At 36.4% G+C, this 17,230-nt stretch overlaps 1 non-coding gene across 1 annotated transcript; it reads left to right on the forward strand.

Annotated features, from left to right (window-relative positions):
* Positions 1-8,225: 8,225 nt before the first annotated feature.
* Positions 8,226-8,332, forward strand: LOC128281965 (small nucleolar RNA R71). The gene has a single exon (XR_008272266.1). It is a non-coding gene; the product is annotated as a small nucleolar RNA R71 (small nucleolar RNA).
* The last annotated feature ends 8,898 nt before the right edge of the window (positions 8,333-17,230 follow it).

Below are 17,230 nucleotides of genomic sequence, written 5' to 3' on the forward strand. Positions count from 1 at the left end.
GGTTGTTTTTGACTGAATTCTACCTCTTTCTTTTAGCCTCACTGTGCCGATCTTCTTTCCACTGCTCTCTGTCAATTTTAGGGGTAGTTACAAGTGTCTGGGTCAGTGTTTCGATAAGACTAACTAACTCTTGGTTAGGTTCAAACTATGCTTTCGATTAGGCGTTAACGAGAGGTTGGTTGATTTACAGGTTGTAACCGAGGGCTTGTGTGGTCGTCCTCTCTCCATTGATAAGGTGAAGAAGATTTCAGTTGTCCCATCAAGGTAAGGGGGTTAACGATTGGATAATTTCAACGTAGTATAATAATATTATTTTGGTGTTGACTTATTAAGTGTTCACATATGCTTAGTTGGTGCACACGAGCTTGTTGAAGGAGAGGGAAAAGATCCTCTGTTGGCATTAGGGTGGACAGATCCCCTCTAGTGGTTTGTTCAAAGGTACGTTATTGTGTGGATTCAACAATTGGGTTAGTTGTGTGCATCCAATTAGGCATTCAATAAAGTGAGTAATTGAGGATTATTGTTAAATGTAGGGTTCAAAGGTGCGAGCAGTTTCTTCTCTCGATAAATAGAAGCAAGGTGTGTAAAATACTACCCCTACTCGTAAATTGGCAAAAGCTGAAATAAGTGATCGACGATGATACACGAGTGTGCGTTCACTCGTATGGTAAACCGAATGCCTAGATATGGGCGTAAGATCATTGAGGTCGGCCATGCGTGATTTCATGGTTCGAGTTTGATTTGGGCGATGTTGGGCCGAAATGAGCCATGTGGATCCTACGGGCCTGTAGGTCCCACACAGGTAAACCACATGAAAGTGTGGAGAACATTGAGCCAGGCTATGTAGTTCACATGGCTAAGGCCATTTCTAGGCTATGTGGGCCACACGGGCGTGTAGGGTGATCGCATGGTTTCGTGATAGGTTTTAAATATTTATAATTACTCGTTCTTGAACTAACTATTATTGCGATGTAGGCAAGTGTACCTATCGAACAGTAGTATAGTTTCAGCAAGACCGAATTATCGTTCTTGAACTAACTGTCTTTTTATTATCTAGCCTAAGAATAAAGAGGTTTTTGTTTTAATTAACTAATTATCTAAACTAAGAACTCACAGAGAAAAGAATTGGGGAATTGCTTCTGGGGGAAATCGATTGACTTAAGACAATACCTAAGGAAAAATCTACCTAGACTTTACTTGTTATTCTGGCTCCGAATCAGACGATTTATTCTTTCAACTTGTTCCGTAAAGATGCCTAAGTTATGTTATTATCCCTATTCAAGATTAACAACATCTAATCCCTAGATTGAATAATTGATACTTTTCTCTAATTAACACCCTAGGGTTGCACTAACTTGATTTATGGATCCCCTTATTAGGTTTCACCCTAATCCGGCAAAATCTGGTCACCCTATGTCTAGGCGTGCAATCAAATCTGCTTAATTATGACAAATGTACTCTTAGACAGGGTCTATTACACTCCTCTGAATAAGAGCTTATCTTGAATCAGTATCCTGGGATATCAAAACAAGAATTAAGAACACATAATTAAGAACAAGTTAAATATTTATCATACGATTCAGAAAATAATAACAAGATTCGTCTTAGGTTTCATTCCCCTTAGGTATTTAGGGGTTTTAGTTTATAACTATATAAGAAAACATCTTAGAATGATAAAGAATACAAAACATAAAGAAAACCCAAAACTCCTGAAGGGAAATTGAGGAGAGATCTTCAGTTTTGATGATGAATCCAACTTCTGAGATGGATCAATCGACTTTCTTGGAGTAATTCCTTACTCCCTATTCTCCGTGTCCCTTTTCTTTCTCCTCTAGGGTGTATTTATAGGCTTTGGAATGCCTAAGAGCCCTCAAAATTAGCCTTTTTCGAATTGGACTCAACTTGGGCTTGGCAAGGACACGCCCATGTGACACGCCTGTGTTCGATTACTTCAGGTCGTGTTCGAGCCTATCAAATTGACATGGCCGTGTGGTCTGCCCATGTGAGGAGGTCCAGGCCGTGTTGATTTCATACTTTGGCCCATTTTCTTCGTTTTTGGCTCGTTTCTTGTTCCTTTTGCTCTCCTATGCTCTCCTAAGTATAAAACATGAAATTAAAGCATTAGGAGCATCGAATTCACCAATTCTAATAGGAAATCATCCATAAAATTCATTAAACATGGGGTAAAAATATGTATAATTTACGGTTTATCAAATACCCCCACACTTAGGCATTTGCTTGTCCTCAAGCAAAATTCTCAACTCATAATCAAAATAAATTCTTCTCAACTTATAATTTTTAGCGATAATATCTCAAAATAATCCATAAGTAATCATACATTGAGAATTCAACTAAAAGAATATAAAAGTTTCAAACATTCCAAGTTGAGCATTTTCTCCTGAAAACATAGGTGTCTCTCCTCATTTAAGTAATTACCTTTGATTTGGTATATCACAGAGTTTCACATCCTCACTAAAGATTCACTCAAATCACTAGAGGTGTTTTAAGGACAATAAATAAAGCACTCAATAGTCAATAATGAAAAGTCATTACCATAAGCTTGCATGAAAATCAAATCTCTACCATTGATAAATTGAGATGAAACATCAATCAAAAGGTCTTTAGAGGGTTGTAATGAGGCTTGTTAGGGGGTGTGGTCATAAGCTAAAAGAAAGGGTTAGAATCGAGATTGAATTGAAAATTTTCCTAACTAGAAAAAGAGTTAAATTTCACTTGTGTACAATAGAGGTTCTTCTCAAAATATGGAATTAGTAATATATATACATAGTTTTTTCTTTTTTTTTTAAGAACAAGTTAAATAACATAGACTAACTATTAAGAACAAGACATAGCTAAGCAATCCATTCAACTCAAATCTCGACAAAAATAGGGATTAATTTAGGGGATTTCAACAATAATGGGTTAAGGGTTAATATTAAGGGTAATACAAGAAAAGGCTTGTTAGGCTCAATGGGGTTTACTAGGGGTTAATCATGGAGGTAGGTTTTTCATGGCATGAGTGGGTTAATCCTAAGTGCCTTAATCATTTTGACATATCAAATCAAATGGTGTGGTCTCAACATGCATAATCAAGCAAGTTCTAGAACAACAGTTCAATACTGATGCACTCAAAGCAATAATAAAAGTGAGCATGAAAAGAATTAATAGATGCTCAAAAGGCTCAAAAATCTCACAAAAATTATGGCTTTTTGATGTTTAAAAGCTTGTGAATTCCAACTCAAAGTAATACCTAAACTTTGGGGAAACAACCTAAGATTTTAATTTCTTAAAAATCAACTCATCATGCTTGATTCTCTAATGTCTTAAAGTTTAAATAATCAATGCATAATTTCCTATGTTTTAATTCAAGATATATCAATCAAAATCATAAATCAATTAAAATTTATCCTAAATATGATATGAAAGCTTTTCAAGAGAACAAGGCAATTATTCAGGGATTTTTCTGAGAATGAAATAAATATCCCCCCCACACTTAAGACGTACATTGCCCTCAATGTATAAAGATAGATATTAGAGTATAAGAATAAGAGAGGGAGAGAAGTGAAACTTCCTGTATGATGAATTCCTTGAATTGGAGTTTTGGAGTGTAATCGGTTCGAGAGTGGAGGTGGATACTCCGACGATCGTAGAGGTTCATTAGTCCATAAGTCTTGTGCTAGAAGAATATTATATCTAGTGGTAGCTATGGTCGTGGTCGAGCAGGACATGGCAGTCATGGAGAACCTTTCTCGGTGGAGTTTTAGTTCCTATGTGATGATGAACTTAAGAGCTTTATATAACTGTGATAAAATCAGGAACTTTTTAGGGGATATTAGGGAGAATAATTACTCATAAAGAAATAACTGAAATTAATAATTAAAAATAAAATTCTAAAATATAACAAAAATAAAAGTAGTTTTAATAAAAAATAAAAAAAACATAAAATTATAAATAAATGTTTTTAAACATCTTCATCGCTGGATGGTTCACGAGGTGGGACTAGTGATGAGATGTGGAGGTGCTGAAAAATTTGCTGTAGAGTAGCATCAATGTTGTCAAATCATTGAAAACACTGCTACTCGAATCAAGTGAGGCGCTCAGAGATGTCAGCTATGAAGCTACCGCATGAACTGGACGAGAGGGTGGTGGTGGCTGAGTCGGTGGGTCCTCGTGCTGTAGAGGGACATCATCAGCAATGTCCTCGTAGGCCTTCTCCTCGATAGATTGGGTGAGACAATACTGGGGAGGGTAGGTTCCTTGGCCCTCTCGATCATCCTCATGCTAAGCATGCTCGAGATGCCTTGTGGAGACATCTGGCTGATGAGGGTGAGGGATGATTCTTGGGTCGCAATGTTGAGGAGCCCAAAGTGCCACGCCATTCGAGTCACGTAGGGGCCGATGGAGATTACCCCCTTCCTATACAGTTCCTTCTGGTGCTGAATCGTGAGGGTGATGAAATAGGCAAGGTCGATAACGTGCCCGTGCGACATGCACCATAAGAAGTAGGCATCGTGGGTGTTGAGGACGCCAGTGCTCTCTCACCTCCCTTTAATCATGTGAGCTAAAATAGCATGTAAGTACCTTAGGGATGGTGGAAGAACTGATGCCTTGGAGCGGCTAGGATTGTAAGAGGCTGGGCCAGAGGTCAAAGTGTGTCAGCACTTCGAGGGAGAGAAATGTATGTGGCGAGTGAGAGTATCTAAGTCATTCTCTTCCTTGAACTCCTCCGTATATAAACTCAGTGCCGTACCGAATTCTGGGACGCTGAGCTGGTGGACTAATTAGCCTAAGCAAAATTGCACCGTGCCAGGATCATCGTAGTTCATCATCACGGTCTGAAGATGAAATGTGGAGAATAATTCCATCATGAGCTCGAGATACATCGGCTCGATGATCCCAAAGAAAAGCTCCCAAGGGTCGGTGGTTAGGAGGGCCCAAATTGCATCAGCCAACTGAACTTGTTCTACGGCAGCGCAGTCGATGCAGCGGCCCGCAATTAAAGGTCGGGCCCAAAGTATTTGGAAAAGTTCTTCTTGGGGCCCTCGGGGAAACTAAAGAAGAGAGTGACAAATTTCAGTTGTTGGACCTGTGGAAGATGACGCTCCCTTCCTCTTCTTCGAAGCAGGGACAACAGCCTTCTTTCCTCATGAAGACGACATTTAAAAATCTGTAATAAAAAAAATAGTTCATTTTGAGGGATGATCAAAGTAGAGTGAAGATAATTTATAAATAACAATCATAATTTCAGCAACTATTAAAACTAACAAGTTAATCAAAGTAGTCAATTATATGGCATAAAAATGGTAACGAATTTCATGGAACGCAACATGTGTGACGGATGAAAAATGTTAACACTAAATGCATGAGTATATATATATTGTTCTAAGCATGAATATTTACTTCCAAGTAATCAACTAATGTAGAGAAATCATAAAATGAGTGAGAGTTTAAACATGAAAAAGATGATAACTTGTCCCATAATTGAAATTTGTGTGATAGAAAGATGAAAATAACATGAAAACTATAGATTCCTAAGATAAATAGCATTGTAAATGAGTGCAATTAAAGGGGAAAGAGTAAAAAAAATGCTAGAAAAGGGAGAATGAACATTAAAAATGAAGTTGGAGGCGGAGTAGGGGCGTGGCAAGGAGGGTGTGTGAACTTGCAGCGGCTAGGGTTAGGGTTTCTGAATGGGGAAGAAAGTGAATAGTGTAGGGTATTTATAGATTTTGGGCCATACGGCCATGGAACACGCCCGTGGGTTTTTGAAATTCGTCCCACGCTGGTGTACTTCGGGCGTGTAGGTTCACATGGTAGTGTTGCTAGACCGTGTCTAGCTTCGTTCGCTTCTCCCACGCCCGTGTGTACAAGCCCCACACTTGTGTTAATTTGACAGGTTCAACCACGGGTGTTAGACACGGGTGTGTGCCACACCCGTGCTAGTTTCTTAGTTTCAACCATGGGTCTTCCACACAAGCGTGTCGCATGCCTGTGTTGTTTTGGTAGGCTCGACCACGGCTATGTCATACGGCCGTGGCATTTTATCGTAGCCCGTGTTTGGGGATATCTTTGCCTTGTTTTCACACGGCCATAAGCATGCCCGTGTTCCTAGTCGTGTCTTTGTGGAAAACCTGTATTCAAGAGCTCCGTTAGTAAGTTGGATGTTGAAGACTAAATTTTTAAAGAAGTTAATACAGTTAGTGCTCGGGTTGCCTTCCGAGAAGCGCTTATTTATAGTCTAAGCTCGACTTACCTCTCCGTTGAATGATCATGGTGGTTCGAGGAGTTTATACTCCTCATTCCTGCTATCAATCTTAAAATAAGGTTTTAAACGGGTGTTGTTTACCTTAAAAGTGCCGAACTTGGGATGACTCACCTCCACCGTACCGAATGGAAAAATGCTGAGTACCGTAAGAGGGATTTCTTCCTTCAGTGTGGTAGTGACAATGTGGGGATCTGCGACATCTAATAAGACTTTATCTCCAACCTTAAGTCGATTTGGAGAGGTAAGGAGCTCTTTCTTGCGTAGTTTCAGTTTATCGTGTGTTCTCGGTTTATGTGTTTGCCATTCATCTAGCTCCTCTATTGGCAACCTTCGTTCTTAATGAATCGATCCTCTACTATTGTTTGAGAGTGGCTTATGTAATTCCTTCAGACTTATCTCCTGCAAAGTGGGTTGTATCATGTGTTCAGTTTTAATAGAATGGTCTAGACGATCACCTTCAATTTCTGATGTGTTGTTAGAATTGCGAGCTTGACGGGTGATTGTTTCGTCTGCTACGCGAAGCGTGAGCTCACCTATGCCAACATCAATAATTGTTTTAGTAGTTGCTAAAAAGGGCATTCCTAGAGTTAAAGGAGTGTTGCTATCCTCCTCTTTGTCTAAAATAATGAAGTCAACGGGAAATATAAATTTATCGATTTTTACTAGCACATCTTCAATAATACCCCTAGGAAATCTTATAGTTTTATCTTCTAATTGAATGCTCATCCTAGTCTATTTTGGTTTCCTGAGACTTAGTTGCTTAAACATTTTTTAAGGCATGACGTTGATACTAGCCCCTAAATCAGCTAATGCATTATTAACATCTAAACTACCAATTAAGTAAGGAATCGTAAAACTCCCTGGATCTTTTAGTTTGTTCGGTAGCTTATTTTTCAGAATAACTGAGCACACTGTGTTTAGCTCCACATGCGACGCCTCGTCCAACTTCTGCTTATTTTCTAAAACCTCTTTTAGAAATTTCATTCGTTTGGCATCTGCGATAGGGCTTCAATAAACGGTAAGTTAATATGTAATTTTTTTAAGAGTTTAAGGAATTTACCAAATTGTTCATCTGAACGGTCTTTCCTTGTCGCATTGTTTATATTTGATATTCACCGATTTGTTTGTATTTTGATCTACCTCAACTCGGCCTTTGCTTACCATAATTACTTGCCTCGGTTCCAGTTCAAGCTCCACAAATCCTTCTTCATCTTGAACATTAATTGCATTGAGCTGTTCCCTTAGGTTGGGTTCAGTATTACTTGGCAAACTACCTTGTGGTCGTTCAGAGATTACTTTGGAAAGCTAGCCTATCTGAGTTTCGAGCCCTTGGATCGACGCTTGTTGATTTTTAAGTGCTGTCTCGGTGTTCTAAAAATGTGTTTCTGACACCGATATAAACTTTGAGAGCATCTCTTCAAGGTTTGGCTTCTTTTCCAGTTGGTAGGGTGGTCGCTGAAAACCCAAAGGATGTTGTGGTCTTTGATTTCCTTGACCACCTCACAAGAAATTGGGATGGTTCCTCCAACCTACATTGTAAGTGTTACTATATGGATAGTTTTGAGGTCGAGGATTATTACTAATGTAATTTAATTGCTCGTTATCCATGTTGTGGATATAAGGTTGGTATTCTGAATGGCTTGTTCCACCTCCACTTGCTTCGTACTGCATCACTGGGTGAACCTATGAAGAACTGAGAAAACCATCAATCTTTTTATTTAAGGCTTCTACCTGATTAGAGAGCATGGTGACTGAATCGACGTTATAAACGCCGGCTGTTTTTGTTGGCTTTGTCCTCATGACTTGCCACTGATAGTTATTCAGTGACATCTCCTCAATAAACTCATAGGCATCTTCAGATATTTTATTATTGATGGTTCTGCCAGCAGTTGCGTCAACCATTTGCCGAGTTGAAGGATTCAGACCATTGTGGAATGTTTGAACTTGGAGCCAAAGCGGTAACCCATGGTGAGGGCACCTTCTTAAAAGATCCTTGTATCTCTCCCATGCATCGTAGAGTTTTTCTAAATCCATCTGCACAAAAGAAGAGATATCATTACGTAATTTAGCCGTTTTAGCCAGCGAAAAATATTTTAGTAAGAATTTTTTGGTCATTTGTTCCCAAGTAGTAATTGACCCTCGTGGTAACGAGTTCAACCACTATTTAGCTTTGTTCCTTAATGAAAAAGGGAATAACCGAAGACGAATGGCATCATCAGAAACGCCATTGATTTTAAATGTATCGCAGAATTCTAGGAAGTTTGCTAAGTGAGCATTGGGATCCTCATCCTGCAAACTGTCAAACTGAACAAATTGTTGTATCATTTGAATAGTGTTAGGTTTTAGTTCAAAAACATTTGTAGCTACAGCAGGTCTAACTATGCTGGATTCAGTTCCTGTTAAAGAAGGTTTAACATAATCATACATAGTGCGTGAAGCAGGATTTTGATTAGCCGCAATTGCAGAAGGTAGCTGATTTTCTTGGTTTTCAGCCATCTCTTCGGTTGGGGGTTGAGTATCGTCTTCTTGCTCGTTCTCTGTGTATCGTAAGCTTCATCTTATTTCTCTTTGGTTTCTGCGAACTGTGCGATCGATTTCTTCGTCAAAAAGTAATGGTCCTGACGGGTTTCTTCTAGTCATACACTATAAAAACCTGCCAAGAGAAGGAAAAAATAAATTAATAAATAATAATAATAAATTAAAGTGCAAGAAAAATAAATGGCTAAAGTAATAAAAATTGAGTGTTCCTAATATTTCAGTTCCCAAGCAACGGCACCAAAAACTTGATCGCTTGATTTTGTGATAGGTTTTATGTAATATCCTGATTTTGGGCCTAGTCGGAATAGTGGTTTCGTGACCACAAAATCCGAGATAGAAATAATTATTTTATGATTATTTTAAGGTCTATGATATGATTGCATGATTGTGTGAAAATTTCGTGAAGAAATTTTATGCATAAAGTGCTTAATTTGAAATTTGGGACTAAATTGAATAAATTGCAAAACTTGTGTTCTAGAAGTATTTTGCATAAAATTGAATTAGATTATTAATTAGAGGTCCTTAAAGAGTAATTTTACCAATTTCTAAGTCTATGGACAAAAATTAGGACATGGAAGGAATTTTTGGAAAGTTTAGTAGTAAGGGCATTTTGGTCATTTAGGGGTAAAATGAATTAAAATACAAAATTAAAAGCCAATTTTGCTCATCTTCAACCCCATGGCCGAATATAGCAAGGATAAACCATGGCTAGGGTTTTTCAAGCTTCCAAGCTCGATTGTAAGTCCGTTCTAGCCTCGTTTTAATGATTTTTACGTTTTGGAGTCCCGATAGCTCGATTTAGCTTATGCTAGAATAATTTAACCTAGGGTTTATATTTGGAAAAATACCCATAGGTGAAATTTGTGTATTTTGGTGTTTTATGATAGAATGTGAGGTTTTAAATTATGTTAGACAACTTGTGCTACTCGGTTTTAAGTGAAAACGAGCAAAAGGGCTTAATCGGTAAAAATACCTAATAGTCATAAGTACATGTTAGAGTGAGAATTTGATGTTGCCATAGAAGGAAAAATGATCAGCATGTCATAAAACATAAGAAAATAGGCTGAATTTTAATTTACGAGCTTTGGGGCAAAAGTGTAAATATGCAAAAGTTTAGGGGCAAAATTGTAATTTTTCCAAAATATGATTTTGGGTCAATTTGAATAATGTGAGTCCTAATTAGACTATATTTTAAATGATAGAGCAAGGAAAACTAAAATTCAAGGCTAAAATAGGAAAATACCAAGTTGTGGACGAAATGGTAAAATAGCCATTTTCGCATACGAGGTAAGTTCATATGTAAATGTTGGTAACATAGTTATTATTTTAAATGTTTTAATGTTTTTAAATGATATGATAATTATTATGAAATATTATACTTGTGATAATTGTTTGATAATATGTAATTATGTGAATTACTTGATGAGTATGAACTATCACCAAGTATCGATTTCGATATTCCGTGGAAGACGGAAAAGATGTGAGATCGAGGAAAAAGCCCATTTGAACCTTAGGAATAGATTAGGATACAAGTGACATGTCACTAGGATGGTTGAGCATCCGAACTCGTTGAGTTGAGTCCGAGTTCACTTATGGATGCGGCGTCCGAACTTGTTGAGTTGAGTCGAGTTCGTGAGATGTAACTAGGCATCCGAACTCGTTGAGTTGAGTCCGAGTTCACTTATGGATGCGAACGCCCGAGCTCGTTGAGTTGAGTCCGAGTTCACTTATGGGCGGGTTACATGGTAGCTTGGCTACATATGTGGCACTTATGTGCAAACTTTCCATGTATCCGAATTATATTCGATGTGTTCAACGGGTAAAGTTCTACTCAAATGGAGGAATACTCAAGATGAAAGGGACGTATTGGTAAGTGTTGTGAAATGGATACTTTGAATAGGTATGTACTTAACCCTCGGGTTGAAAACTCGATATAACAACAATATGGTAAGATGATAAATGAAAAGGTGATATGAATGTCTTGGTGATGATTATGCAAATGATGTTTTATGTTTGCTTATATGGTTATGTTACTTGCTATTTGCATGTGAGCTTACTAAGCATTTATGCTTACTCCTCCTTTTCATTCCTTGTAGTGTTGACAAGCCAGCTCGGAAATCGGAAACGGTCGGAGGCACGCCACACTATCCGTATACCATCTTGGCATAATGGCTTGTATATTTTGAGTATGGCATGTATAGCATTATAATCATTTTATATGTATGGTCTTATGATATGGTTATTGAGTGGTATGGAAATAGAAATGCTTGGTAATGATTAGCCATTGGAATGGCTAATCATGATCATATTTGGTATTATGTATGTCAAATTGCTAGCTAATCCATGGAAACCATGAAATAGGTAAAATTTACCATAAAATAGATTCAAATAGCAGCAGTGACGTGAGTTTGAAAAATCACTAAAAATAGTAGAAATGGAATTAAATAATGAATAAGTTATGGAATCGAAGCTTGATGAGTCTATTTTCATATGGAATAAGCGAAACAGGTATATGAGCTATATTTTATGAGATGTTTAAATTTTTGTGAAACAGGGCTAGAGCAATTTCTGGATCCCCTGTTCTGACTTTGGAAATTTACCATAAATTTTACAAAGATAATTAGAAGTCACGCTTTATATGTACAGATTCCTTATTGAGTCTAGTTTTATTAGAGACAAACGGCATAGTCATTGAAGGTCTGTATAGGAGATATCTGATTCATAATACACAGAGGTCAGAGTAGTTGAACCCTGAAACAGGGAGACTTTAACTAATAAACTGTACTAATTGGCCCAACCAAAATTCTCAAAAAAATTAGTAGATATATATATGAGTCTAGTTTCAGGAAAAATTTACGGAATTGGATTTCGAGTTTTGTAACTCGAGATATGATTTTTAAAGAGATTGTGATGCAATTAGCCGACTTGTCCGAAATTTTAAAATGAATTGTATGAGCTGTTTAATTAATGAATTAAGTCCGTTAACACCTCATGTTCGACTCAAAAATGGTCTCGGTGCACGGATGTTACATTTAGTGGTATCGAGCAGGTTTAGTCGGTTCTCGGACTAACCTAGCATGTGTAAAAGTTTAGCTATACATGCCAGCGATGCGTGATAGTGTGATGTCTTCCGACGCGCGTATAAGTACCGTCTTATTTAGACAGGGCACTCTCCAACCGAAGCTGCGCCAACCATGTTCAATGTTAAGTAAAGGTATTTGAGTAAAATTATGATTATGATAAGTCTCGGTTCAGAAAAGTATGAATAAAGGTTTATGATACATATGTGATAATATATGAGATGAAAGTTCATGTTGTGATAAATATTCATATTTGCTTAATGCTCATATGATGTAGTGTATGTGGCTTACTTGATAAGATGAACGGAATAAATAGAAAGTAGTAGAGGTATGAATAAAGGTCATAATATTATGATACTGAATGAAAATGTCCTTGTCTTGATTGGATGTCGAATGTTGATGAATGTTAATGGTATATAATTTTTATGAGGTAAAGGATTATAATGAAATGAACTTATCTATGTTAAATTGTTGGACTGAATTATATGATTGTAATGATATGTACATGATGATGCACGAAATGAAAGTTGTGATTGTGATGCAAATATCTATGTTTGTTTGGCCTTATATAATGTCATGAGCATGAATTAATTTAATTAATTGAATGGATAAGTAAACTGCATCTAGAAAACATAGAATGTATGCATAAGTATATTGTCTAAATGGGACAATAGGAAAATTGGTGTAAGCCAACATGAATGAATGACATGATTATGATGATGTTACTATGATGATGGAAGTTGTGTCATATGTGTATGTATAAGAAAGTCGAGTCAGAGGTCCTACAACCCCTCCCCCTTACCAAAGTGGTACTTATAATGGAATTTCATGAGATTTGTATTGAATAAGTTTTCAGTTGAGAACCCAAAGAGTTCAGTGATAGAATAATTATAAATATGATCCAAGATTGAAAATGAGCTGATAAGTAAAGTCGAGCCGAGAAAGTATCGGATTGACGTAAAATTATTGGAGTTATGCATCGTCCTAGTTAGAAAAGGAATTCTCCTTGGTAAATCGAATTACTCAAGTGCAAGGTCGAGAAAAGTGTAAATCGAAATTTATTCGAATTGGCCTTTTTAGTGAATGGTTTAATATAAAATTTGTGACGGCAGAACTAGTTGGGGAAATGATATTTCAAATGTGAATTATCCGAGTGTGACAGATTATGACCGGACATTTAGCGATCTCTTTTGAGATGTTCTATGTGTTCACCCGTTCTCGTAAATATTTCTATGGCTATTGATCTTCTGAAGAAATTCTTGTTATATGGGAATGTCTTCTAATTCTGGTGTTGGATGAAAGCATTGGTAGTCTGACTGGTTTATAATTTATATTGCTCTATTTTATCGGGTATTCCATTTCATTTCGTCTGATAAGAATTGATGAGAGAATTCATATGATATTATGATTCTGTTTCTTCTACTTGATGCTTCATCTGATATATATGTATGGGAAGATATATTGATCTTGTTATATTTGATTTCATTGGGATTAAATGATGTTTTCTTTTGGACTTTCTTTCTTTGAAGAATTATCGTGGTATTCTCGTATTTTCTCTATGAATTTGGTTTTCGATTCTCCGGCATAGTATCGTATCTTGGGTTTCTTTATCCCGGATCTCTTTATTCGGATTTCTTTATTCGGGTTTCTCTATCTTGGATTTCTTTATCCGGTTTTCTTGTTATCTTTGTTCCATAATTTGTCAATTACGACTCATGTTCAAATCGTTCTTCAGCTCGTGATAATCATGTCAAATATGACTATACTTCTAATTTGATCTTGGTAATGTGGTGATTTTAGTATTGGGATTTTTTCTAATTTCTATGTAAGGATTTGACATCAGTAAAGGCATAGGTGATAAAAGCGCGAGTTTTAGTCGGTATGGTAAATTATTTATTTGAAAGATTTCATGTGACAATTATGTCAGGATTATTTTTCCCAAGTCTGATAATAGAATTTCATTTTGTACGTATAAAAGAGTAAATAGTTTGAACGAGAAGTGTATATTTATTAGAAAGAGTTGAATATTAGTTTAAGTCACTACGAATGATAAGGTTTCCATCTTGTGAAAGCTAAAAGTTTATTACATGTTGTGAGTTCGGATAGATGAGAATATTAGTAACCAAGCGCCCGAACTAGACTAGTCTACATTGAGCAAAGACTTTCGACTTTCAAGAATGTATTGTTGTATGAATTGTGATGTGTTTCAAGACAGTGAGGTAATGTGATAGTTTAGAGCATCCGATGTTACATAAAATCGGAGTTGTTAAAGGGGTTAAAGCCGAGCATTGGGATCTATCAAAATTATCCTTGTCAATGTTGATATTGGGATGGAAATGAGAAGGATTATTCTTGAGGCCATATCAGAATTATTTCTATGGCGGAAAGAGGAAAATGTGATGTATCCTATTGTTAAATGTTTGGCGAGATCTATAAATCACATCTGTATTGAATGAATTCCTACTCATCAGATTCATGGAATTTCAGGTCTCTTTGATTGTTGGATTTCTTGGAATTCTGGTCTCCATTAAATCAAGTTGAGATCCGGGTTTTATGTCATGATATCATGGGAAATTAAGAAGGGTTGAAAATTTAAGAACAGTTGAGAGTTGAGACTGTAAGCTTTTAGATCATATGAGAAATTGAAGAGATGTATTGGAGGTACAGTCTAAGTGCAAGTTCTTGGCACCAAATATGAGATTAAAAGTGAATACCACTTTTCGGTAAGATTTTCGGGACGAAAATCCACGAAGGGGGAGAGTTGTAATATCCTGATTTTGGGCCTAGTCGGAATAGTGGTTTCGTGACCACAAAATTCGAGATAGAAATAATTATTTTATGATTATTTTAAGGTCTATGATATGATTGCATGATTGTGTGAAAATTTCGTGAAGAAATTTTATGCATAAAGTGCTTAATTTGAAATTTGGGACTAAATTGAATAAATTGCAAAACTTGTGTTCTAGAAGTATTTTGCATAAAATTGAATTAGATTATTAATTAGAGGTCCTTAAAGAGTAATTTTACCAATTTCTAAGTCTATGGACAAAAATTAGGACATGGAAGGAATTTTGGAAAGTTTAGTAGTAAGGGCATTTTGGTCATTTAGGGTAAAATGAATTAAAATACAAAATTAAAAGCCAATTTTGCTCATCTTCAACCCCATGGCCGAATATAGCAAGGAGAAACCATGGCTAGGGTTTTCAAGCTTTCAAGCTCGATTGTAAGTCCGTTCTAGCCTCGCTTTTAATGATTTTTACGCTTTTGGAGTCCCGTAGCTCGATTTAGCTTATGCTAGCAATAATTTAACCTAGGGTTTATATTTGGAAAAATACCCATAGGTGAAATTTGTGTATTTTGGTGTTTTATGATAGAATGTGAAGTTTTAAATTATGTTAGACAACTTGTGCTACTCGGTTTTAAGTGAAAACGAGCAAAAGGGCTTAATCGGTAAAAATACCTAATAGTCATAAGTACATGTTAGAGTGAGAATTTGATGTTGCCATAGAAGGAAAAATGATCAGCATGTCATAAAACATAAGAAAATAGGCTGAATTTTAATTTACGAGCTTTGGGGCAAAAGTGTAATTTTTCCAAAATATGATTTTGGGTCAATTTGAATAATGTGAGTCCTAATTAGACTATATTTTAAATGATAGAGCAAGGAAAACTGAAATTGGATAAAATGGGAAAATACCAAGTTGTGGACGAAATGGTAAAATAGCCATTTTCGCATACGAGGTAAGTTCATATGTAAATGTTGGTAACATAGTTATTATTTTAAATGTTTTAATGTTTTTAAATGATATGATAATTATTATGAAATATTATACTTGTGATAATTGTTTGATAATATGTAATTATGTGAATTACTTGATGAGTATGAACTATCACCAAGTATCGATTTCGATATTCCGTGGAAGACGGCAAAGATGTGAGATCGAGGAAAGAGCCCGTTTGAACCTTAGGAATAGATTAGGATACAAGTGACATGTCACTAGGATGGTTGAGCATCCGAACTCGTTGAGTTGAGTCCGAGTTCACTTATGGATGCGAGCGTCCGAACTCGTTGAGTTGAGTCCGAGTTCGTGAGATGTAACTAGGCATCCGAACTCGTTGAGTTGAGTCCGAGTTCACTTATGGATGCTAACGCCCGAGCTCGTTGAGTTGAGTCCGAGTTCACTTATGGGCGGGTTACATGGTAGCTTGGCTACATATGTGGCACTTATGTGCAAACTTTCCATGTATCCGAATTATATTCCGATGTGTTCAACGGGTAAAGTTCTACTCAAATGGAGGAATACTCAAGATGAAAGGGACGTATTGGTAAGTGTTGTGAAATGGATACTTTGAACAGGTATGTACTTAACCCTCAGGTTGAAAACTCGATATAACAACAATATGGTAAGATGATAAAATGAAAAGGTGGTATGAATGTCTTGGTGATGATTATGCAAATGATGTTTTATGTTTGCTTATATGGTTATGTTACTTGCTATTTGCATGTGAGCTTACTAAGCATTTATGCTTACTCCCTCCTTTTCATTCCTTGTAGTGTTGACAAGCCAGCTCGGAAATCGGAAACGGTCGGAGGCACGCCACACTATCCGTATACCATCTTGGCATAATGGCTTGTATATTTTGAGTATGGCATGTATAGCATTATAATCATTTTATATGTATGGTCTTATGATATGGTTATTGAGTGGTATGGAAATAGAATGCTTGGTAATGATTAGCCATTGGAATGGCTAATCATGATCATATTTGGTATTATGTATGTCAAATTGCTAGCTAATCCATGGAAACCATGAAATAGGTAAAATTTACCATAAAATAGATTCAGACAAAGAAGAAGGACGTGAGTTTGAAAAATCACTAAAAATAGTAGAAATGGAATTAAATAATGAATAAGTTATGAAATCGAAGCTTGATGAGTCTATTTTCATATGGAATAAGCGAAACAGTATATGAGCTATATTTTATGAGATGTTTAAATTTTTGTGAAACAGGGCCAGAGCAATTTTGGATCCCTGTTCGACTTTGGAAATTCACCATAAATTTTACAAAGATAATTAGAAGGTCTCAGTATAGGGAGATATCTGATTAAGTAATACACAGAGGTCGAGTAGTTGAACCCCAAACAGGGAGACTTTAACTAATAAACTGTACTAATTGGCCCAACCAAAATTCTAGAAAAAATTAGTAGATATATATATGAGTCTAGTTTCAGGAAAAATTTACGGAATTGGATTTTGAGTTTCAGAACTTCGAGATATGATTTTTAAAGCGACTGTGATGCGCTTAGCCGACTTGTCGGAAATTTTAAAATGAATTGTATGAGCTG

The sequence above is a fragment of the Gossypium arboreum genome, chromosome 1 (genome assembly GCF_025698485.1).
Source record: "Gossypium arboreum isolate Shixiya-1 chromosome 1, ASM2569848v2, whole genome shotgun sequence".
NCBI lineage: Eukaryota > Viridiplantae > Streptophyta > Magnoliopsida > Malvales > Malvaceae > Gossypium > Gossypium arboreum.